This window comes from Haliaeetus albicilla, chromosome 2 (genome assembly GCF_947461875.1).
Source record: "Haliaeetus albicilla chromosome 2, bHalAlb1.1, whole genome shotgun sequence".
NCBI classification, from domain to species: domain Eukaryota; kingdom Metazoa; phylum Chordata; class Aves; order Accipitriformes; family Accipitridae; genus Haliaeetus; species Haliaeetus albicilla.
In genome coordinates this window covers 22,087,556-22,113,863 of record NC_091484.1, presented here as the reverse complement: position 1 = coordinate 22,113,863, position 26,308 = coordinate 22,087,556, and the positions used below count along the sequence as shown (strand labels likewise).

At 47.3% G+C, this 26,308-nt stretch overlaps 1 protein-coding gene across 1 annotated transcript in view; it reads right to left on the bottom strand.

Moving 5' to 3' along the window:
* Positions 1 to 11,919, bottom strand: part of TRANK1 (tetratricopeptide repeat and ankyrin repeat containing 1) — a 70,841-nt gene extending 58,922 nt beyond the window's left edge. The window contains exon 1 of the mRNA XM_069809662.1: positions 11,881 to 11,919. The gene's annotated coding sequence lies outside the window, so the exon portion shown is untranslated. The remainder of the gene's footprint in view (positions 1 to 11,880) is intronic.
* Between the last annotated feature and the right edge of the window lie 14,389 nt (positions 11,920 to 26,308).

The following is a 26,308-nucleotide window of genomic DNA, read 5'->3' as shown; positions in this document are numbered from 1 at the left end:
GCTGGGCCCTGGCCGGTATCTACCAAACCCTGCTTGATACTATGCAGCACCCCCAGGGGGAAAAGGGGGAAAAGATGGAAAACAAGACAACATGCACCGTGGCTGCCCCAACCCCGACAACATGCACCGTGGCTGCCCCAACCCCGACAACATGCACCGTGGCCGCCCCTACCACGACAACAGGCACCATGGCTGCCCCTACCCCGGTGACAGATACTGCCACTAAACCAGAGAACCAACCTGTGCCAGTATCAGTTGCCCCTGTACAGAAAAAGAAACACACAAAGAAATCAGTTCGCTCAGTGAGAGATGAAGATGAACCAGGGTCATCGCGAGAACAGGAGGAAGAGGCAGAACCTGAAATAATTACCCGATCTCTATCCCTGAGTGAGTTGCGTGACATGCGAAAAGATTTTAGCCGCCACCCAGGTGAGCACATTGTTACCTGGCTGCTCCGATGCTGGGATAATGGGGCTAGTAGTGTGGAATTAGAGGGTAAGGAAGCCAAGCAGTTGGGATCTCTGTCTAGAGAAGGGGGTATCGACAAGGCGATTGGGAGAAAAACACAAGTCCTCAGCCTCTGGAGGCGACTTCTGTTAGGTGTAAAGGAAAGATACCCTTTCAGGGATGAAGTTACATGTCACCAAGGCAAGTGGACCACCATGGAGAGAGGTATCCAGTACCTGAGGGAATTAGCCGTGCTGGAGGTGATTTATAATGATCCAGAAAATGCGCAGTCACCCACAGATCCAGATGAAGTCCAATGCACACAACCGATGTGGCGGAAGTTTCTACGAAGTGCACCACCAACCTATGCCAACTCATTGGCAGTAATGTCCTGGAAAGAAGGCTATGGACAAACAGTGGATGAATTGGCTGTCCAACTCCGGCAATATGAAGGAAGTCTCTCTTCCTCCCTACGGGCCTGTGTCTCAGCTGTAGAGGAATTGTCCCGAGAGTTCCAGCAATTCAAAGTAGATATGTCCTCCTCCTCACCTGTACAGGCCCGCATTGCAGTTATTGGGAGTAAGCGTTCCTCTGCCCAAGAGAGAGGAGAGAGAAAGTACACACGACGGGCTAACCTGTGGTTTTACCTGCGTGACCATGGAGAGGACATGAGGAAGTGGGATGGAAAACCTACCTCAGTCTTGGATTCACGGGTACGGGAGTTGCGAGAAAAAGCAACCAGAAAAGAAGATTCTTCTTGGAAAACTGCTGCTCCAGTTTCCCGTGAGCAGTCCCCCGGGCGCAGTAGATGGGCCGATCTCATTTCTGATCCTCTTGAAGGGACTTCTGATTCACATGTGCAAAAAGTGGGTAACAGATATTCTAACCAGGATTAGAGGGGCCCTGCCTCCAGCCAGGTGGAGGAGAGGGACAACCGAGTCTACTGGACAGTGTGGATTCGATGGCCTGGCACGTCAGACCCACAGGAATATAAGGCTCTAGTAGACACTGGTGCACAATGTACCCTAATGCCATCAAGTTATAAAGGGGCAGAACCCATCTGTATCTCTGGTGTGACAGGGGGATCCCAAGAGCTAACCGTATTGGAAGCCGAAATGAGTCTAACCGGGAATGAGTGGCATAAACACCCCATTGCAACTGGCCCAGAGGCCCCGTGCATCCTTGGTATAGATTATCTCAGAAGGGGGTATTTCAAGGACCCAAAAGGGTACCGTTGGGCCTTTGGTATAGCTGCATTGGAGACGGAGGAGATTGAACAGCTGTCTACCCTGCCTGGTCTCTCCCAGGACCCTTCGGTTGTGGGGTTGCTGAAGGTTGAAGAACAACAGGTGCCAATTGCTACCACGACGGTGCACCGGCGGCAATATCGCACCAACCGAGACTCCCTGATCCCCATCCATAAGCTGATTTGCCAATTGGAGAGCCAAGGAGTGATCAGCAAGACTCACTCACCCTTTAATAGTCCCATATGGCCCGTGCGGAAATCTAATGGGGATTGGAGACTAACAGTAGATTATCGTGGGCTGAATGAAGTCACGCCACCGCTGAGCGCTGCTGTGCCAGATATGTTAGAGCTTCAATATGAACTGGAATCAAAGACAGCTAAGTGGTATGCCACAATTGACATTGCTAATGCATTTTTCTCCATTCCTTTGGCAGCGGAGTGCAGGCCACAGTTTGCTTTCACTTGGAGGGGTGTCCAGTACACCTGGAATCGACTGCCCCAGGGGTGGAAACACAGCCCCACTATTTGCCATGGACTGATCCAGACTGCACTAGAAAAAGGTGAAGCTCCAGAGCACCTGCAATATATTGATGACATCATCATATGGGGCAGCACGGCAGAAGAAGTTTTTGAGAAAGGGAAGAAAATAATCCAAATCCTTTTGAAGGCTGGCTTTGCCATAAAAGAAAGTAAGGTCAAGGGACCTGCGCAGGAAATCCAGTTCTTAGGAGTAAAATGGCAAGACGGGCGTCGTCAGATCCCTGCGGACGTGATCAACAAAATAGCAGCTATGTCCTCACCGACTAATAAAAAGGAAACACAGGCTTTCTTAGGTGTTGTGGGCTTTTGGAGAATGCATATTCCAAATTACAGTCAAATTGTAAGTCCTCTCTACCAAGTTACCCGGAAGAAGAACGATTTTAAATGGGGGCCTGAGCAACGACAAGCCTTTGAACAAATTAAGCGGGAGATTGTTCATGCAGTAGCTCTTGGGCCAGTCCGGACAGGACCAGATGTTAAAAATGTACTCTACACTGCAGCTGGGGAGAATGGCCCTACCTGGAGCCTTTGGCAGAAAGCACCTGGAGAGACCCGAGGCCGACCCCTGGGGTTTTGGAGTCGGGGATATCGAGGATCCGAGGCTCGCTATACTCCAACTGAAAAAGAGATATTGGCAGCATATGAAGGAGTTCGAGCCGCTTCAGAAGTGGTTGGTACTGAAACACAGCTCTTCTTAGCACCCCGACTGCCAGTGCTGGGCTGGATGTTCAAAGGGAAAGTTTCCTCTACACATCACGCGACTGATGCCACGTGGAGTAAGTGGATTGCACTGATCACACAACGGGCTCGCATAGGAAACCCCAGTCGCCCAGGAATTTTAGAAGTGATCACGGACTGGCCAGAAGACAAAGACTTTGGAATGTTGCCAGAGGAGGAGGTGACACGGGCTGAAGAGGCCCCGCTGTATAATAAACTGCCAGAAAATGAGAGACAATATGCCCTGTTCACTGATGGGTCCTGTCGCATCGTGGGAAAACATCGGAGGTGGAAGGCTGCTGTATGGAGTCCTACACGACTAGTTGCAGAAACTGCTGAAGGAGAAGGTGAATCGAGTCAGTTTGCGGAGGTGAAAGCCATCCAGCTAGCATTAGATATTGCTGAAAGAGAAAAGTGGCCAGTGCTCTATCTCTATACTGACTCATGGATGGTGGCAAATGCCCTATGGGGGTGGCTACAGCAATGGAAGAAGGGCAACTGGCAACGCAGAGGTAAACCCATTTGGGCTGCCGCACTGTGGCAAGATATCGCTGTTCGGATAGAGAAGCTAGTGGTAAAAGTACGTCATGTAGATGCTCATGTACCCAAGAGTCGGGCCACTGAAGAACATCAAAACAATCAGCAGGCAGATCAGGCCGCCAAGATTGAAGTGTCTCAGGTGGACCTGGACTGGCAACGTAGGGGTGAGCTATTTATGGCTCGGTGGGCCCACGATACCTCAGGCCATCAGGGGAGAGATGCAACATATAGATGGGCTCGAGATCGAGGGGTGGACTTGACCATGGACACTATCGCACAGGTCATCCACGAATGTGAAACATGTGCCGCAATTAAGCAAGCCAAGCGGCAAAAACCCCTGTCACATGGGGGGCGATGGCTGAAATATAAACAGTGGGAGGCCTGGCAGATTGACTATATCACACTCCCACGAACACGCCAAGGCAAGTGCCATGTGCTTACAATGGTGGAAGCAACCACTGGATGGCTGGAAACATACCCTGTGTCCCATGCCACTGCCCAGAACACTATTCTGGGCCTTGAAGAGAAAATTTTATGGCAACACGGCACCCCAGAAAGAATTGAGTCGGACAACGGGACTCACTTCCGAAACAACCTCGTAGATACCTGGGCCAAAGAACACGGCATTGAGTGGGTATATCACATCCCTTATCACGCACCGGCCTCCGGAAAAATCGAACGATACAACGGACTACTGAAAACTACATTGAGAGCGATGGGGGGTGGGACTTTCAAACATTGGGATACACATTTAACAAAAGCCACCTGGTTAGTTAATACTAGAGGATCCGCCAATCGGGCTGGCCCCGCCCAACCAAGACTTCCACATACTGTAGAAGGCGATAAAGTCCCTGTAGTGCGCATGAGGAGTATGTTAGGAAAGACAGTCTGGGTTAGTCCTCCCTCAAGCAGAGGCAAACCCATTCAAGGGGTTGTTTTTGCTCAGGGACCTGGGTACACCTGGTGGGTGATGCAGAAGGATGGGGAAGTTCGATGTGTACCTCAGGGAGATTTGATTTTGGGAGAGAATAGCCAGTGAATTGGGCTGTATGATACCTAACTGCTAAATACCCTGCCAATGCATGTCATTGTATCTATAGTGTCTATATGCCATATCAAGGGTATTACTGTAAGAATTACCCAAATGACTGCGGGATGGACTTTGAAACTAAGCCAAGTACAACAGCGACAGAACTTGAACTGACACCCAGCAATTTCCTCAAGATCAACATCCTCGACCTGCAGAACAAGGGCGTGAGTTGCACCAAATGTACTAGCCACAAGTTCCAGAGGCAGCATACAACAACCCACCATCTCACACCATCTCTCTTATCCTGAAGAACTGTTACAACAGATGGAGCCCCAAAGTCATGGACTAAATAAAATCAATGGACACATTAGAGGAATAGCCCATACGCTAAAGGAATACCATTCGTGTGTGTGTGTGTGTGCGGGGGGACGACGGGGACGGACGCAAGTCCATATACTTATATGTATAAGACAAGGAAGTGGTAGTGGTCGACTGGAAAATGTAAGATCTGGGCATGATGTAGATGGTATAGAATAAGGGGTGGATAATGTCCTGGGTTCAGCTGGGATAGAGTTAATTTTTACAGGAACCTGGGAGGTGGGGGGCATAGCCGGGGCAGCTGACCTGAACTGGCCAAGGAGCTATTCCATACCATGTGACATCATGCTCAGTATATAAAGGGGGAGCGGGCCGGGGGGTGGGCTCTTCTTTTCGGTGGGGGAAGTGGCAGAGCGTCGGGTCCCGGGTGGTGAGCAGTTGCACTGTGCATCACTTTTTTTTTGTATACTTTTTCATTAGTACCGTTGTTGTTGTTGCAATTTCTTTGTGTTGTTCCAGTAAACTGCCTTTATCTCAACCCTCGAGGTTCCAGGTTTGTTTTTTTTCTCCTCTCCTCCGTCTTCCCCCCATCCCACCGGAGGGGGGCGGGAGGAGTGAGCGAGCGGCCGCGTGGTCCTTTGTTACCGGCTGGGCTGAAACCACGACAGTTGGAAAGAGAAAAAGGAGGGGAACGGATGGGGGGAAGTATCCCCCCCTAACTTCCCATGGGTTGGGTGTAATTACCAATAAAATCCAACAGAAGGTGCCCAAAGTGTGGGAATGATATCACTGCCTCATACAGATACCAGCTTAACCTCATGACCAGTGATGTAATCATTTCACAAGTCGACATTGCCCAGTACAGCAAAATGATAATCCCAATCACTCTCCCAGAGATGAGATACGCAACTACAGGCAATACATAAAGCATATAAGAACTTACAAAATGCCACCATGTAAACAACTGAATCAACATTGTGACTAACATCTATTTATCTAGTATAAGAAATGTGTATGACAAATTTGTTTCAACACGCTCTGGCCAGATCTGTCGTTATCTCAACCCTTCGTGCCCCACGTTGGGCGCCAAAAAGGACTGTCGTGGTTTCAGCCCAGCCGGTAACAAAGGACCACGCGGCCGCTCGCTCACTCCTCCCGCCCCCCTCCGGTGGGATGGGGGGAAGACGGAGGAGAGGAAAAAAAACAAACCTGGAACCTCGAGGGTTGAGATAAAGGCAGTTTACTGGGACAACACAAAGAAATTGCAACAACAACAACGGTACTAATGAAAAAGTATACAAAAAGAGTGATGCACAGTGCAACTGCTCACCACCCGGGACCCGACGCTCTGCCACTTCCCCCACCGAAAAGAAGAGCCCACCCCCCGGCCCGCTCCCCCTTTATATACTGAGCATGATGTCACATGGTATGGAATAGCTCCTTGGCCAGTTCAGGTCAGCTGCCCCGGCTATGCCCCCCACCTCCCAGGTTCCTGTAAAAAAAAAATTAACTCTATCCCAGCTGAACCCAGGACAACACTGCATATAGGTCTTCCGAATAACACATTCAGTATGTCCTGGTATAGATGTATGTGAACCTCAGGGCAGGCCCAAGAAAAGAGGAAAAATATAGGATGAGAAGGCTCTAGCCAGCCATAACTTGAAGAGGCAATGCTCTACCTGCTAGCCAGTTTTATTTGCTTTCCTGACAACAACAGCAGCAGCTACCAAAGACATATTTACAGAATGCAGCCTCCTTTGAATGCATATAAGCATAACCCTGACAGTGAAAAGCAGAAAACTGTGCTTCTTTCAGGAGCTTTGCTTTTCCATCAAATGCTGAAATGGTGAATGAAAAATCTTAAAATCACCTGTACTTTCAGAGGAGGCCTTGAAGAAACAGCAGAGACAAAAATACAAGTTCTGCAATCAGGATTAACAGGTTATAACTTGTCAGGCCATAAGCTGACACATTAAGAAATCTCATGCAGAAGAGGGGAAAGAAGTTGAGATTTAGACACGGCCATCTGCATGGATCTGTTTAGTCTGGAAAAAGTTGTAGTGGTATTTGTGAGATTATCTGAACATTTTAATTGAATGTTCAGCCAGAATCTCCTGAAGAATGTGTTCAGCCCTTGTAAAATACGTCAGGTCACCTTGGAGAAGCTGGTCAGCTCAAATGAAAAGCCTATCATTTAGGTAGCTTCTCATCAGACATCCCCATCGTTAGGGATAGATAGATTCAGATAGATAGGGATAGCCTATCATTAGATAGATTCTCACTCTGCCCTATGAAACAAACAAAAAAACCCAACCCCACCCCCCCCAAACCATTTCTGTACCAAGTCACATTGCCAGATCTGTACCAGAGCTTGGAAGTGCTAAAAGACCTTTTGCTCCCAGTAAAACCCAGTACGACTTTCAAAACGAAGAATGAGATTCTAGAGCAAATTTGAAATAGAGTAGGGCAAGCAGAGAGAGCAGCATTGTGATAATAGCTTCTTATCGGTGTATGTTGCCCTAAACTTAGCACAAATTGGACCAAATGAAGTTTCTTTATTGCTTCTGGGCCCTAGAGCTGGCCAGTATCCTATGCATCGCAGTACTCCAGAGGTGAAGACAGCATGCATCTCTCTAGCTGTGTTCAGTTCCAAAAGGACAAAGAAAACAATTTCCTAGGTGAACGGATAGAGAGAAAACTTTATCAGGTTGTTTCAGTCTGAATTGGAGACCTGAACACAATCTCCATAACTGAAAACGAACAACCCTGAACACCACTGTTGTGGTTTAACCCCAGCCAGCAGCTAAGCACCATGCAGCCGCTTGCTCACTCCCCCCCCAACCAGTGGGATGGGGGAGAGAATCAGGGAAAAAAAAGTAAAACTCGTGGGTTGAGATAAGAACAGTTTAATAGAACAGAAAGGAAGAAAATAATAATGTTAATAATAAAATGACAATAATAACAATAAAAGGACTGGAATATATACAAAACAAGTGATGCACAATGCAATTGCTCACCACTCGCCGACCAATGCCCAGTTAGTTCCCCGGTCGTGATCTGCGCCACCCCCCCAGGCCAACTCCACCCAGTTTATATACTGGGCATGACATTGCATGGTATGGACCCCTTTGGCCACTTTGGGTCAGCTGCCCTGGCTGTGCCCCCTCCCAACTTCTTGTGCCCCTCCAGCTTTCTTGCTGGCTGGGCATGAGAAACTGAAAAATCCTTGAGTTAGCACAAACATTCCTTAGCAACAACTGAAAACATCAGTGTGTTATCGACATTCTTCTCATACTGGACCCAAAACCTAACACTATACCAGCTACTAGGAAGAAAATTAACTCTATCCCAGCCAAAATCAGGACAACCACTTTCAGAGTTTTGCTCCTCCAGATACCCTTCTCTCCTAAGTGTTCAGACAGAACTACTACTAGGGGAATTCAGCCTACCTTTTCGTAGCTCCGCCAGTACAGTACCATGCTGAATCAGTGCATCTTGCCAGCACAAAGCACATCTCACTCTTGACACGGGATTCATACCTGCACTGGGTCTAGCCTGCAAGCACTACGTCTGTATTTTGAAAGTCAGCTGTGAGACTTCTCAGTTCTGGCTGTGCTTTCAAGAGATACTAAATGGCTGTGGGTGCACCGAGCGAGACAGAACATCCCAGGCTGCTCTTCGTTTCATACCAAGTTTTCCCCTGGAAACATGCTCTGTAGTAAACTGATGATTGTACGGTATAGACATTGTCAGAAACAAGACATACATCCTTACCGACATTTGGCAAATGCACCCAAGGATATGATTAACACAGACGTCTCAATGGCCTGTTAATAGCTCAAACGCTATGTCCAAACCAGATAAGGAAGAGAAGTGTGCTACGTAAGGGTAAAACAAGGGGAGGGAGCAAGTGGAATACAAACACAAGATAACTCAAGCTCTGGCCCAGGACCCTGCCCTGGGCAGGGCTGGCCTGAATGACCTCCCAAGGTCCTCCTTCTCCAGATTACCACTGAACACTGGTTTCTGTTTATGCAAACTGTTATAAAGCAATTATTACTAATAACTAAGCCTAGCTGCCTGATGCCTCCAGCTAGCCACATACCAAACTCACGTAGCTGATGCTGCTTAGCAGCTCAGTTTCTCTTCAGATGCATCACCAGCAAACAAGACCACAGAAACAGGACCCAAACCCGGCTAGAAGTACTGGGCCAGCCCTGCTGACTCACAGTAATCCAAGCAAAACCTCAAGACAAGGACGCTACTAAAATGTTATAAATAAATCCTCTAGAGTAGGGATTTGTAGTTGACTTGCGCACAGGAAAGGTACTAGGCCAGGAAGCATCATAGCAAGGAAATGGAAATCAAAAGCACATCACCAAGAACAAGACAACACTTTTCCACAAAACGAGATGGGTGCATGCACCCCACGACACCGGCTTTTTATCTGCTTCATACCATGAGCACTCCCAGTGAAATCGGAGTTTTACATCCATGAAGAGAGCAACAGAAACCTGACAGACTGGCTCCTACAGACCACTTGGGATGTCCTGAGCCTGTCCATAAGGTATCTTCATGTGTCGTGGTTTAACCTGGCAGGCAGCTAAACACCACACAGCCGTTCACTCACTCCCCCCTCCTAGTGGGATAGCAGGGAGAGAATCGAAAAAAACCAAAACGTAAAATTCGTGGGTTGAGATAAAGACAGTTTCATAGGACAGAAAAGAAAGGGAAAATAGCAATAATAATAATAATAATGCTAAAAGAATTAGAACATACAAAACAAGTGATGCACAACCCAATTGCTCACCACCCGCTGACCAGTGCCCAGCCAGTTCCCGAGCAGCAGCCCCCAGCCAGCTTTCCCCCAATTTTATCTACTGGGCATGACATCATACAGTACAGAATATCCCGTTGACCACTTTGGGTCACCGGTCCTGCCTGTGTCCCCTCCCAGCTTCCTCTGCACCCTCAGCCTCTGCTGGCCGGGCAGCGCAAGAAGCTGAAAAGTCCTTGACATAGTCTAAACATTACTTAGCAACAACTGAAAACATCAGTGTGTTATCAACATTCTTCTCATCCTAAATCCAAAGCACAGCACTGTACCAGCTGCTAGGAAGAAAATTAACTCTACCCCAGCCAAAACCAGGACATCATGTCATTGAAATTACACCCCATTTTGGGAAGCCCCCTAGAAAAATTACAAGGAAAAATAACACTACTGAAAGACAAAAAAAAAAAAAAAATCACAACTCTCTCAGTTTACAGGCAAGACCACCTCAACAAGTTGCTGATTAATTTGGCAACAAAGGTCTTGACACAAGGCCATGACATACCATCCTGGATTTAAGGTGGCATCTTGGAACATCCTTCTGCCTTTCCTTGCAAGCTGAGCTCACACCGAGCACATGTGGAGTAGCATTCCTTGAACACTGCTTCACAGCTTGCACTGGTGACAGTTTGGCCTTGTTCCCCAGCATATCCTGTTTTGGTAAGTGAAACAAAACAGGCTTTTTTTGCTTTCAGTTTCAAATGAATTCTCCCCTCTTTGTAACCTACCAGTAACAAGTTACACCTAAGAGAACATATGACTAAGGCAAGTTGTAGAGTTGCATTTTCAAGAAAAACTCTGTGTATACCTATATATACTTATGATTTCCGTAATCAGTAAACTAAGAAAGGACTTGCATCTCCCATTTTACACAGGGAAAAACTGATGCAAAAACATTTTCAATATTCTATCTACACAGCATCATTACTGCTTTGCAAAACAAAAAAACTCCAAAACCTCAGGAAACAGTGGAAGAAGTTAACCCTGCTTCTTACCCTCTGAAATAACAGCAATCTTGAAATCCTTAGTCTAGCTCAGCCATGCAAGACCTAACTCAGTCCAAGCGGGAGGTGTTTACACTGCTGCAGTTGTTTGCTCAGCCTAGCAATGTTCCTGTCATCAAACAAAGCTGACTGCGTATGAAAGCAATGGCAACAAACAGCCTCAATATTTCCTTTGTATAGATTAGCTCAAAATGGTATCGCATCTGGAATGAAAAAAAAAAAAACCCACTAACCCAAAACATCAAGATTCTGCTAAGAGCAAGGTTTTCAAGCTTGTGCAGTTCACAGCCAACGCTTGACAAGTTTAATTGCATGTTGGTAAAAATACTGGTAGGAAACACTCCCTCTTGCATGTTTTCATGGGAAAGCAAAGCCTCTTCCCATTTGCAATAAACCCACCATATCAGCCTGAAGTTCATTTTCTGTAAATTGGGCAAAAAAAATACAAAGACTGATGAGAGAGACCCGTTTGCTTTTTTCCCCTCCTGAAGCGCACACCGTGCCCAAACTCCTCTTCAAATGACAAAGTCTGTTTTTTTAAGTGACCACTCCACGACCTCGTACAAGAGTTTCTCTCTCAGGGAAGGGATCCCAAACCACTGGAGACAATGCTTAGCTCAGGGCTGTGCCAGAGGAGTCCTCTTTCTTCTTTTCAAGCACAGATTCATCACCACCTCTCCCCCACCTCCTCCCCGCAAGCCGTACCAGGCCAACACAACCTCCCAGATGCCCGGCAGGAGCAGGAATGCACTCTTCCCTTCTTCTCCTCCAACCAGCCCCACGCATTCCCTGGCGGGCTTCCCAGCCAGCACAGCCCCCCTCGCCGCCCGCCACCCCGCACGCCAAACCCCGCGCCCCGTCTCAGGGAAGCACGACCCCTTCTCCCGAACTGCCGGAACCTCCCGGCTCGGAACTTCACGCCAGCTCGACCCGGCTGGGAAGCCACCCCCAAGGGGCAACGCCTCCTGCTGAGGTGCACGCGGACCTGTGCAGTGCATGGAGAACCGCGCGATGCATGCATGCATGCATGCCTGCGTGCAGAGTCGCGCAGGGCGGGCGGATGCACCCCCAAATCCCGCACGGAGCGGTGGCTTTGCCGTGCCGGCGGGTGGGCACGGGGCGGCCGATGCCCCCGCTCACCCACGCATATACTCTGGGGGGTGGGCGGGAAGGGGGGGTGGGGGGCGCTGCGCGCGCGCGCACCTACCTGCCCGCCGCCGCCGCTCGCCGAGGCCCCCGGGACTCGCGCCGGCCACCGCCCCTAAACACGGGCGCCCCGCGCCCCGCCCACACCCCGCCCCCCCCACCCCCCCGCGCTCGCGTCACCTCGGGAGTGGGGAGGGCGCGCGCGGGGAATCGAAACCGAGATCGTGGCCCCGCCCCCCGGGGGTCCCGGGGAGGGGATGGCGGCGGAGAGCGGGGGGGCGGTAGCAGGCAACCATCTCAGAGCACACTCGGAAACCTGCAGGCTGGCTGCGTGCTCCCACCGCAGCGGGAGTGTCCATGCCATCTTTTTTAAATGACGTAGCGGTGTCTTCAGCGTACGTGGAGAATCGGCGTTCGTCCCCGCCTCTGCCACCCCTTCGTCCCGAGGCGCCTTACTGTCACCGGAGATGTCTCAAGACAACCCCTGCTCCGAGGAAGGAGCCACTACTGCTTTGGTCTTCCACGGTTCAAGGGAAAACTAGGGAGTCAAGTCTTCTCCTGTCGTAACGTTCTTTCCTAATCCATCATTTCCCCGTGTCTTTTCACACGGGGGAAAGAGGCTCAATAAGCCAAAGATGAATACTTTACAAGAGAGCGTTCAATAATTCACTTTTATGTGAACCACATTTCTAATCGGCTTTTTCTCTGTCGTCAAGTATCATTGTCTGCACGTCTCTGCGTTGGCTCTGGCAGGGATGGTGTTACTTCACTTCTCCCCCCCCCCAGCAGCCCCTGCGGTGCTCTGCGGGTATCCTCCGTGTTGGTGACTACAAAGGTGTTGATAACCCACCAGTGTTTTGGCCACGGCTGAGCAGTGCTCACACAGCCTCAACACTGTCTCTCCAAAGTCCGTCCCCGTCCCCCCCTCACCAGCGGGCTGGGGGTGGGCAAGATCTTGAGAGAGGACATAGGCAGGACAGCTGAGCCAAGCTGACCAAATGGATATTCCATACCATATGACATCTGCTCCCCAGTAAAAGCTAAGAGAAAGGAGAAGGAAAGGGGAGGGGGGGCATTCATTACTACAACATTTGTCTTCTGGGGCAACTGCTATGCATTCTGAAGCCCTACTTCCCGGGGAAGTGGCTGGACATCACCTGCTGATGGGAAGTAGAGAATAAACCTTTTGTTTTCCTTTGCTTCCACACGCAGCCTTTGCTTTTACTTTATTAAACTGCCTTTATCTTGACCCACGAGCTTTTTTCCATCTTATTTTCTCCCCTCCTGTCCGGCTGAGGAGGGGAGTGATAGAGCGTCTTCCTGGGCACCAGGCATCCAGCCAAGGTCAACCCACCACATTCTCATATAAGAATGAATTTCTGCTAATCATCCATCTTCTGCGCTGAGTTTTCACATAAATTTTCCTGCTACCAATTTAGGGACTGGAGAAACGAAGTAACGTTAACCTTAGTGTGAGTGTTTTTATCACTTAGCTCCACGTGGAGTGCATCAAAGTGATGGGCAAAGCCACTTTAGAAAAAAGGTAGTCAAAAGTACAGCCACAATTGTAGTTTTGGAGCTGCATCGATAATGAGGTGGGAAAACTGCATGCTCCCCAGTGTAATCTTGTTTGCTAAGTGACTTAAAGAAGTCAAAGTCCATGGGTGGGATTTTGCAGTTCTTACTCAGGCAAAAGTGCTTGCGTGAATCAACAGAACAGAAATGTTGATAGGAATGAGTGGCTGATGGGGACTAATGTACCTGGCATTTTTTGTAACCTCTGAACTCCCTGTCATCGTTATTTAGGGGTGTTTCACTTCAGTGCAGAGAAACCAAGGACCAACGCACCTCAATTCTGGTGCAGAAAGTGGAAAACACTGCTTTTCAGCTTGGAAGGAACTCTGACCAAAACACTGGCACAACAAACAGTCTTTGCTACATCTGTTTGCAAGCCAGGGGTGTGTTTGTCAAACCAGTCACCAGACAGAAAACGAAACTTTTTTTTTAACTCAGCTGTAAAAATGAAACTTGGCCGCTTGTAAACCTTTCACCAGTACACAGTGCGGCGTTTCCTTCTCATGCAGAGCAAAATGCTTCCAAAAGCTGCGTCCCTGCCATGTGCACACATTATCAGTGAATTACTGAGTCTGCAAATTATTGCGTCTCCTGATTCTGAACAAGTGGAGAAGGAACAGAAACTGGAAAGGGTGGACCCGCGTGGAGAGGCAGTACCGTGTGTACTGCAGTTAGGCGTATGGGCTGATACAGGGTGCTTCAGCACAGAAGAAGGAGCACTGGGAGGAGGTTCTTTATAAAGTCCAGAAAGGCAGCATAAAATGATATACAAAGCCCTTTCTACCAGCTCCTACACCTCTTCAGTTGCAACTGTAGAGCAGAGGTGTTGGTGTGGGTACATTTCCAAGGGAAAACATTTCTACTCTCCACTTCCTTGTCGCTCCACACATGAACCTGCGCATCAGAGCTCATGATGGAGGTGCATCCATTGCATGGAAAGGATGGGCCTTGGCACAAGGCTGATGCTAGAAATCGTGTTTTTTAGCTCTGCTCCTTTTTCAATGATGGGAAAACCTCACTTTGAGGGGAAGAGCACCCTTTGTAACACATCCAGGAAAGAGAGCTGCAGCATGTGTCGCAAGCCCTCGGCCGTGCTGAGCTTGAGAAGCCAGCATCTCCGGGCTCCTGAGAGCACAGTGCCGAGCCCAGGTCAGATACTACTGTGTCTTACCAGATACCTGCCTCTGGTGGGATGCAGGCTCAGCTCCCAGACGAAGGCCTAGCATGTATTGTAGTGACAACATGCACCCGACACTGACACAACCTGAACTGGTAAATCGACATCATTCTCTCTCCCTCGAGGACCCAAGCAAACTATACCGTACGTCAGGGCCCTGGAGACATCAATCAGCCTGAAGGGCCCTGACCAACCTCACCTGGGTCACCCCCCAGCCCATGGGCCTGGTGATCACAGGGCTCTGCCTGACGCTGGTTCCTCTCACTGGGCCTGATCCTGACCCCCACCCATAGGCTGACATGGAGCTGCCCGATGCCCCGTGCTGGGGGGTGTGCCCGGCTGCCCCCCAACCTGCCCAGCTCCCTCACTGGAGGTGGTGGGACGGGCCCTGGCTGGGGAAGCCCCTACCCAGCCAGTCCCCTGGGGATCCCCACTTCTCCCCATCCCTTGGGAAGCAGCTGGCCCTTACTGCTCCCTGACATCGTACATGGAAAAACATGTTTTTCCTGGTATAACTGCTCTGCATGAGAGAGTTAGTCAACAAAAATACACTGGCCATAAATGATGTCTCCAGCTATTGCAGCTATGAGGGCAAAAATTTGTGGTGTAGGTGTCGTTTCGTGGAGGTATCCAAGCTGCAGATATAATCAGGGTGATTATTTCAGTATGTTTGCTTAACTTTAAAAGCATATCTCCAAACTGACGTAGTAATACTGGTGATGAACTTCTGTTTACCCTAGTTTATTTCTGAGGTCAAGAAACCTGTCCCAGAGAAATCAGCTACTTCAGAGTAGTAGCTTTAAAGGAACTTTTAATGGAACCTTAAGCACGTAATAAGTAAAGGATAACACAACACAACTGACAGCAAATACATGCCTATTCTATTACTTAGTTGCCCTAATGCTGAAAAATCCCTTCACATCTCTCCTGTCTAATGTATCTTGCCTATTATCCTTTCCTGTTACTCCTTTTCCTTGAAGCCTGACTGTTTAACCTTGCCTGCGTCAGCTTCATATAGGCTAGTATACTTGTAAACCATCTGAAAGTCTATCAAGGCATTTTATAGCCCCCCCAAGAAGAGGTCTGTATCCTTGTACAAGCAGTTGTCAGTGATCCACACACAATTATTGGTGCTCTTTGCAAAACTTTTTCTTTTGTTTCTTCTGTGTTTGCCATCAGCACGGTCCACAGTCATTTTCTGGTGTTATTCTTTATACACTTAATATGTCCTGAGCTGTGGCTCAAGTCCTGCTCTAGGGATGTCTCAGCCAGACTTTAACCTGGCTGTTGATAGCAGCATTAAAAGCTGCAGAAGCATAAAACTCATTTAGTACCGCACAAATAGTTACCTTCCTTTACTATCTCCTTTTATGGCTGCTAAACAATTTGGAATAACCCAGCCAGTTCAAGACTGTTTACATGAAGTATAGTCACTCCTGCGAGAGCAGTTCAAATAGTCTTACAAGAGGCAGAAACTTGAGCCAAGGGAGTGATGAAGGATGGGTAGGGAGAGCAATAGGTGTGACCAGGGTAAAGAAATGTGCTCCTTCTGTGCCTGCCATCTCAGTCTGTTTTGGGGGTAAAACAGCTGAGCAAGGGGGAGTGGGGGCAAAGGAGGAAAGAGAGAAAGGTGGAGAACAGAGAAGACGAAGGTTTTGGGAAAGGCACTCCCTGAGGCTTACTGGTACAGGCGGGGACCGGTGAGTCTTCCCAGCAGCAGTGCCTGAAGGAATCTGGAGAAAGGGTAACCAACAGCTGGCAGCAACAGAACATATAAAAACACAGGGCTTGTCATCAGAGATGAGTAATCCTGGGAGAAACCCATAATAATAATAAAACAAAGATTCATACTTTTGTACTCTTTTGTTTTGAAGTAAATCTGTAAATTTGCCCCAGTTCTAGTTCAGGCAATTTTGAGCCAATAACTTCAGATCTGTGTCCCTGTGCTTCCATACCAGTATGTTTTAATGGGGTGCAGCTGCCTAAGGATGGTGTGATATGGGAATGCCAACCCCCCCGAGATAACTAAGATTGCATGAAGCCAGTCACAATAACAGTAGCAATAAGCCACTGGCTGCTTTGGAGCACGAAGGCAAAGCTTTAATCAGCAAAGAACATGTCCATCTACAACACCAAGGACTGGATGGGATTTCAGCAAGAGAAAGTAGCATTGAGCCTTACTTCATGAGAAACAGAGGTGACAGGCTTGGTGACAGAGAGGAAGAGGAATGCTCCTAGGAATAGTCCCTCACTACAGGAAAGACATTGAGGTGCTGGAGCGTGTCCAGAGAAGGGCAACCAAGTTGGTGAGGGACCTGGAGCACAAGTCTTACAAGGAGCGCCTGAGGGAACTGGGGTTGTTTAGCCTGGAGAAAAGGAGGCTGAGGGGAGACGTTATCGCTCTCTACAACTACCTGAAAGGAGGTTGTAGTGAGGTGGGTGCTGGTCTCTTCTGTCAGGTGGCTGGAGATTGGACAAGAGGAAATGGCCTCAAGTTGTGGCAAGGGAGGTTTAGACTGGATATTAGGAAAAATATCTTTACTGAAAGGGTTGTCAGGCATTGGAACAGGCTGCCGAGGGAAGTGGTTGAGTCACCATCCCTGGAGGTATTAAAAAAGCGCATAGACAAGGCACTTCAGGACATGGTTTAGTGGGCATGGATGATGGTTGGACTCGATGATCTTGAAGGTCTTTTCCAATCTAAATGATTCTATGATTCTATGATTCTAAGAGGTGCTCAAAGGCCAGGAGATGTTTGTGCATCAGGAAACCAGCCAAGAATCTGCACAGGCTAACCAGGACAACTAACTTAAACAAGTTGCCATCCATGTCTCAGCACCAGCACAATCCTAGCTGCACACCAGAAGAGACTGGCAGGATTTTGTGTGTTTGTTTTTGTAATGAGTCCATGCCAAGTTTTAAGCAGGAGGTATTTGTTTTTACTGCCAACAGTCGGGACTGCCATTATGGGTGCAGAGAAGCAAAGAGCTTTTCCAAATTTCTCTTCTCCCCCTATGTGATTCAACCTCTCAAAACCAGCTCATGGCAGTGACTACTAAAAAGGACACCTTCTGCCACCCATCCTCCAGGACCTTCCAACTGAGCCAGTGTGATCCCCTCCATCCCAGGGGTACAGCGTGGCAGCCGCTCCTGCACAAAACTGAGCATCCAGCCACCACACCCCTGTGTCTGTTCCATCCCTGCAGGACATTCCCTCCAGCTGCAGGACTGCTTGTTCGGTCTGTATTGAGACTTTTGCCTTGTTCTGGAGTTGCTGGCAGGATTTCTCTTCCTGAATTACTTACTCCTTACCAAGCACTATACCCAACACTCTCACTTACATAGGAAGTGGTGAAAAACTGATTGCTTTTGTGTCCATTCCAGTCTGTCAAGAAAAGAGCCTTATCTGCAAAAAGGCACGTCTGGTTTACACATTTACTGTCAAACTACTAAAGGAAGACAATGTATCTGTGATCTACTCTGATTACCTTCGAAAGTGGCAGGGATCTCTTTAAGTTAATGTCTGAATACTACTTACACAAATGTCTTCAGCAAGCTTTCCACAGCACTTTTAACTCTCACAGGCTTACAAACCTATTTAATTATCGCACAAGCAGGCAACAAGTTCTGAATGACATGCTGTGGATAATATTACCAAAAAGTCTCTGCAGAATGTGATGAAAATTTTACGCAATTCTGTGGGTCACTCTGCTCTTCTGGTTACATGGCTCCTCTGAACAACAGCCACATATTGCAGCACAGGGTCTGCCTCTGATTGGGCATGTAGCTGTTTACTTTAGATGTCTTCGTCATTGGGAAGAAAGATCTCTCTCTGCAGAAGTGAAACTCAAAACTGAAAATTTGGCAGAGCTTCAGCAGCCCATTTGCCCTCCACTAACATTAAAGCTTCTTTTTACCTCTTACGATTTCCCCCTCCTTCCTCTCTTCCCCCTTCCCAATTACAGCACAGTAAGAGGGTAAACAACATGCAAACCCCAGGTCATGTTTATCCAATTACTGATGGCAGCATAGTCGCTGCAGTGGTGCAGAAGTGCAAACCTTGGTGCATCCAAAACCCTGCATGTGTTTTCAGCTGACTGAAGTCCATGGTGCTCTTGCTAGTCTTGATGTCCATCCAACAGAAACTAAATACCCCGAAAACGGTGGTAAAAATTCCCCAGACCCCGCCCAGTAACTGAATAGTTACATATTTACTAAAATGTGACTTCTGAATTTTAGAGCATGCAGGTCACTGACTGGAGGTGAGAGACTATGGTTTATCCCCTGTTGCACTTCTTTCTGGAAATTAAGCATTTTGATTTTTTTTTTTTCATTTATTTTACCTTAGGAAGTTCCGGAATGTAGAGATCATTAGAGAGCTCTTGACTCTCATGAGCTAGTTCATCTACTAAAGGAAAGGCTAAGATATTGAAACTTCAGAGTATGTATCTTGTCCATTTTTGTAAGGTATTTAAGTAAAAGGGCAAAATCAAAATGAGGCTTTTTCATTCTCTAGTAATCACAACAAAAATTAGGTTAAAATACCCAGTATTTACTGCCAAAGAAAATATTAGAAAACAATTATTATTCCCTGCAGTTCAGTCATGCAATAATCAGAGAACCATAGAAGAGCCCAGGTTGGAAGGGACCTCCAAAGATCATCTGGTCCAACATTTGGTGGGAAAGGGAGCCCAGATGCAATTACTAGCACCCTGTCCAGTTGCACCTTGGAAACCTCCAGCAGTGGGGGCTCTTCCGCATCCCTGGGGAGGTTGTTCCAGTGATTGACTCTCATTGTAAAAAATTTATTTCTTATAGCTCAAGATGAGGACACCTGTATATAATTTAAAATATGTTTATTCTTCAATTTATTTATATTAATATATAATAAATCTATATAGTTAATATAGTTCTTTTAAGTTCATCTTAAGCTTCCTCTAACTGAGACTATGCCAAAAGAACTGGTCTTTCAGAATATACTAAATCCCAGAGGAAAAAATAACAGTGACAGAATACATATGGTGTTATGCAGTAGTATTACACCATCATACAGAAGTTACCTCCCAGAGCTCACAAAATGTTTTACAAAGATAAGTCTTACATTCTGCAGAATACAGAGTCACACAGAAAATAAGTTACAAAAATGAAGGAAAAAACTAGGGCTTTTGTTTCATATTCCCTGACTGGCCCAGAAGATTTTTTGTTTCAAAGGAAAAGGTAAGTACAATATCAGAAAAACTAGCATCATCATGAACAGTAGCTTGGAAAAATCTAAACACTGTGGAACGATGCCGTTACTGGAATGGGGAAAAAAAAAAAAAAAGTTGGCATGAATTTGGTCTCATAAATTCCATCTTTATACCATTTTAGGAACATGGAAAATGCTGCCTCTGAACCAATGTGTGATTATTTTACATAAGCGTTCTGCTTGTGACAGTTTTTAATGTCAGATGAAAAGAAGAGATAACAAGTAAATGTTCTGGCATGCTTGCAAAGGACAATTACAGAATGCCTTGCCTACAGCAGTCCCCTCCCTAAGAATCAGGACTTAGTCTGCAGCCAAGTAAATACCATTTTTGCCATTATAAGAGAAAGGCTGAAGGATTTGCCCCATCTTGACAGTGCAGGGTCTCAGCACTTGTCTGGGTTATGCCAACCTAAGCTGATTTTGCCTTATTTTAGTGGTGATAGCAATTATCTAGAGGCCAGGTTGGGTTTAGGTTAGCTTTAGTCTATTGTGACAACATGTAGTTATTTTTTGTTGACCATGTTGTCTGTTACCTTAGAACAAAACGGGAGGTACCAGAATAAAAAATGGGGTGGTACCAGAGGTCCCAGTCTACAAACACAAACCACAGTGATCATTACAGGAGGATAATCCTGTTAAACCAGTTCAGATACAAAAGAAAGAACAGATAACTGAACAACTGAGAACCAATGAAGAGCAAGTTCAGATCCACAGACTGCATTAAGAGAATATGTAAAAATAAAAGCAGGTAGTCCCCAAGACCAAGGACGAAAGGACCTCCAGCCCAGCATCATCCTCCTCCCAAGGAAGAACCTGGGATGCTGGTCTCTCGGTGACACCCTCTGCAGCCTCTCTGCCTGGAAGAGGAAGCATGACACCAGAGAAAGAGGGTAGGTGCTAGGAAGATTTTTCTGCAACTACTTTAACGGTACTAGTGAGACTTCTCTATATTAATCTGGACTACAAATGGTAGTAGTATTGCAACTGGGCTAACAATAATGCTTTGTTGGATGTTGGTTAGAATTAGACTGACAATAAATGCTTAACTCCACATGTACAGGGTGTCCCATTTGACCTGCAAGACTTGGAGTGTAACAAGTCTTCAGCTTGTACAGTGGAGTAAATCTTTTTTTTCTAGGAAATGCGACTATGGATGTTTTAAGGTCTACATAAATAAATGCCCATATTCTAGGTAGAGAAGTGATTTTATGGTTAATGTATGACAAAAAGAATGAACTCTGATTCCAAATTCTATCAGGCATGTCCTATAGAGCCTTGCACAAATCATCCTGTTCATCAGGGTGCTCCAGAGTCCTATAAAGTGGACTTAATAATTCCTTACCTGACAGGACTGCATGCACAGGGTATGATGAGGGGATATAAATTCATAGCATATGGACTTCAAAGTTATTTTCTCATCATGAGCTTCCAGAACCTGCTTTCCTTCAGAACTATAAACTACGGTAAAAAATCTTAATTGGGACAATATTTTCTAGCAAAACCTCCTCTTGCAATATGTAAATGCCTGAGGCTATGTATAAAGGCATTCAACACATAGTCTTGAGCAGCTCTTCTACCCGCAGAAGCACATTTTCACCTAGTCCTGGACCGTGAGATACCGACTCAAAATATAATTACTGCAGCTTAACAAGTGATCCTGCGTCAGGTGAGCAACAGTAACCTTCTTGAACTATATACAGTATAACTTGATTTCACTGGAACATGAGTCTGATGCTTTTTTCTGTCTTGGGATGGGGGGGTTTGTGTGGTTTTTTTTTTAGGTAGGCACTGCATTAACTTGGAGCAGCTCCTTCTCTGTAAATAGCTTTAGTAATGTATCAGTACTGGCAGTGCTGTTGCTTCTGCTCTTGATATATAGCCAACCACTGTAGCACAAATTTTGCGTTAATATTTTATTCTGCGTTCTAAAGCTGCATGAAATTCCCTGCAAGACAAGTGCATCTGTATTCAGCAATGATAAGGGTTAAAAGAACTGCCTGGACACTCTTGGTGCTTGTCAAGACAAGCTGAAAAGAAGCAGAGGTCTGTGAATCAAGGATCTGGTTTGCATTCTTTCAGTTATCTCTTTCTAGCCAACTGGACACAGTTTTAAGAAACTATCGTAAACTTCGCTGCTGTTTGGCAGTAAAAACTGTAAGAAGGCTGAAAGATACCACTTCCCATTAACATGCACATCAAGGAACATTATTTAAGGGCAAATGAGAAGACATTTCCAGAGACTGGAATAGCACCTATGAAAAAAAGCTGTTTCTTACAAGGAATTTCATAAAAGTACTAGCTTAGAAAAAAACCTCGTACTTACTGGAATGCTGCTCAACTTGATTCTCTTTAAAAACAAACAAAAAAAACCCCCAGGCTTTTTTTGCTCAAGCAATTCTCATCTTTTAACCTCTTATTCTGCTTGAGCTGCAGTCTAAAACCCTAATAATTTTAACCCTTTAAATTGATTTCATCCCTCTTCAGTCCTTTCTTCAGTGTAGCAGGTCCCTGCCTTTTTGTAGCCTTGCCTCATGTTACAAGGTGTAGTCTTGGGTTCTTCTTTCGTAAAGAAGTTAGTGTTATGCCAACTAGGATTTACTTGTTTCCCCTCTGCTACAATCCCATGCTCCAACTCTTTCTTAAACCTTATTTACCATTTCTTAATACTCGCCCTTAACTGCTCAAGCCAAAATAAGCAATGTTGACTTTGAATGGGTCACTAACAAATTACAAATAAGTTTAGAAACTGTTTTCAGGGCTTCTTAATACATTTGAGTTGGAATAGTAAGTACATGCTGCAGATAATAGGTGGGTAAGACTTGAAAATGGTATACAATATAGTAGATTATCAGACCCCAAACTAGACAGATCTTTGCATTTTTAAAAAAGCAAAATAGATTTTATAATAAAAATCAACTAATTCAAAATCCATATTGTTTACTGGTACCTGGGCCACCTCTTCTCAGCAGTGAGAAAGATTTTGGTAAGATTGCAGTTCTTCCACTCTATTTTTTTTTTCTTTTTAATTAAATGGTCATCTGTGTCTCCAGGGGAAAAACTCACTACATTCCTCTAGTGACTGTGGGGCTGTTTCAGTTTCGTGTGTTTCTAAGAAACTTTGTTGCCTTCCGAAATTTCTCAGCATTGATTGCTAAATATATCAGCTTTCTTCTTTGGGATCTTAAAAAGCATAGAGATTCCAACAGGCTTTTTTTATTCATTCTTCTCCACTTCTGTTGCCCTGACACCACTTCTGAGCCCTGGCATCAAAATACACTGGTTATATCTTCCTAAACTATTCAAAATGAAATCTAGATCATTTGGTTTTGATTTGCTTTAATAAAAAAAATCCTATGTTCTTTATTTTCTTAGTGAAAAAACAAATATCTAAAAATCAAAGAAGTATTTTACCATGACACACATGTCTCTACCCTCTGGTGAATTATTTTTAGTGATTAAGTCCTTACTGATGTTTCCCTTCTTTAATGGATTGTCACACAAAGCAACAGTTTAAACTTGAATGTGTCGGAGCAAAGCTTGTAGGGTATGAACAGGCAGGGCTGACCTCCAGCTGGAGCAGTTGTGATGCAAATATGAAAAAGTCTTTTGATGGCTACTTGCAGCCAAACAGAGAAATAGACTTATTCACATCAGCTTCAACATGGAAACTGGGAGTTTGGCACAGACCGCGTAAGATTTTAAAGCTTCATGCAAGCAACATCCAGTAAAATGAACTGCATCTGTACAATACAAACTCTAACACAGGTATAACTAATAAAAGGTGGAAATTTTCCTCCTGGCTGGTCTAGGGCAGATACTGACAGCACAAATAGCTGTCAGCAACAACAGGGACGACTTTGGGTAAACGTGTTCTGTCCCAGATTGTGCGCCGAGCCCCAGCAGATGCCTTCTGCTTTCCTGCTCCCATTACCAGCTGCTCTGGTTAATACCAGCAGCAGACTGCCCGAGGCCACCGAAACCAGATTCCTCCCCTGGGTTCAGGTCCTGAGGGAAAGCCAGATTCATCTGCTCTGAAGCTCAGTGCTCCCCATGCTCCTGATGCTCCCCAGGTCCGTGCACAGTCCAGGTGGGTGCAGAGTTGTTCGCCCTCAATTTGTGCCTATTAACCCTTTGCCACCTGCCCTGCTCCTGCTAACAGGGGGGCTTCTACCAAGTTCCCGAACCTCTTCCTGCGAGTCAAAGCAAAAGTGCACCATGGCCTGGGTAGTTGTCACTGCAACCAGAAGGTTTGGGACGCCGGGGCCAGGAAGGTGACAGGGCAGGACTACTGGCCTCCGCCCAGGTAGTTTGCCAAGGACAACAAGTGGGGAACCGGAAGTTGGTCTCAGAAGTGGCTTTTCTGGAGATCTTTCATGCCTGGGGGCACTGCAGGCACCTGTCCATCAGGATGGACAGAGTGACACTTTATAGCAACCACCCTGGACAGCACTGAGGACAAAAATGTCCTCGCAAGGCAAAGTACCTTATAGCGAGGTGCCGCCAATTCACGTTTCACACACTTAATCCTTAACACTCACAAAAAAATGGCTTTGCTTCATGCTTCACATGTTCCCTGCAGGGCCCGTATCTTCTTCATGTCCTTGGCTAGGGCACGGCTGTGGACACGGCCGTGAGCCTCTTGTTTAAACTGACACCTGTGAAGGCATACTTCTCAGGTGGTTATTTTTTTTCCTTCTGCAAAGTGAAAACTGCTTTATTGATTGCTGTCAACATCTTGCAATTAATGTATGATCCCAAACACAAAAACAGTCGTTGATGAAGAAGGTGAGAAGTTGCTGAAGTTCCATTGTACTAGATGAAGAGATGCCAACAGCAGAGCATCTGCAACTGGAATGATGTCCACTTCTTGGCATTGCAGCTACCAGCAACTCATAAATGACATGACCATGCCGTGGTGTTTTACACAGCGGCGTGCCAGCTACACCACCCTGACACGGTGCTGCGGTGACACTGCCCTCCTGGAGAAGCTCTTGCTTCGCTGAAGCTCCGTTTGCAGCCTGCCCAAGAGAAGCAGTGCTTACTGCGCTTAGGGAAATGCAGTGAAGAGCTGTTTTGCACCAGAAGATGCTGCTCTGTTACGATCCCAGTGCCATCTCTTACTGGAGATGGCACTATAAAGAAAAAGACAATAGTACAGGTAATTTTACGTTGCTTTTGATGCTGGGAACCTCAAGTTGTGCAGCCCTCCAGTGCATGTGCAGCGCACCATGCAGACCCTGTCCGCAGAAAGGGATACCCCATTTTGGTCATTCCAGCTATTGTAGGATTTTCTTGCATGAAAACAACTCTGTTCATCACTTCTGCTGTCAAACAGAAAGGATGTTCACATGAGAGCGTCTTTGTGCATTTCCAGATAAGGGCAAGGCCATGCAGGTGGTGTAATGGCTGGTGTGGAGGGGGAGCTGCCCGCAGGATCCTCTGTTACCGTGAGCTGAGGTCATCCCGCAGACAAGGGATACGTGCAGCACAACACAGGCCCGAAGGCCACGCCGGGTGTGCAGCAGTTTGATTCTTACGTGGCCCACTAACTCCTTCGCATGCAACCATCTCCCGGTCAGGATCGCTGCCGTGAGCCAACGGGTTTCATCGCACGGTGGCTACGGCCCCTTCCTCAGCTGCCATCAAGGGACGAGGCTTCCCGTCTCTGCCCATACAGCTGCCATGAGACCCCACGCGACTGACGGGCCTGTACGCGCTGGTGTACAGAGAGCTCTGCAGGACCAGCGTCCCCACAGCGCGAAAGATCCCAAAGATCGGGTCTTGCTGCCAGCTTCTAGCTGTGCTGTGGGTAATGGTCCGCTTTGTGGTCTTGAGCGATTCCGGAGCTTGCGCGTACTGTGACAGCACGGACGTGTGTCGCGTTGCACACGGTGACCGGGGATATCAGAGGAAGCTCGTTGTGATCAGAGACATACCGTGGACACACGGGGCGGTCTGCGCTGCTGCCGTAAACACGCTGCACAGCCTCAACTGCCACCGTAACCACATGCCGTGGCGCGTACTGCCGTCACAGACGTGTCATGGGGTGTACGGTGACACAGAGACGTAGGGAAGTGCGTCCTGCGGGTGCAGGCTTGTAGCCTAACCTCCGCTGCGACCGCACCGAGGCCGCAACGCGCGCCCCTCTCAGAGCCACCCTTCGCACGGCACGCTGCCGTCACGCACCGCAACGCCTACGCCGGAGGATGCACGACGTCACGCGCGCCACAACCCCGCGCTCCGCACAACCTCCTTGCCGCCAAGGTGGCGCGCTCCTCCCCGCCCCGCGCCGCGGCTTCGCTCCGCCCCCGCGCCGCTCAGCCAATCGCAGCGGGGTCCCGTCGTCTCCCGCCCCCACCCGCCCCCCGCCAGCAACCGCCTTCCGGTTCGCCGCCCGTGTTTATTTTTGCCGCGGGAAGGAAGGAAGGAAGGAAGTGTGATGGGCACTTGCGTCGCCCAATCGGAGAGCCGCTCGCTCGAGGAGGCGGG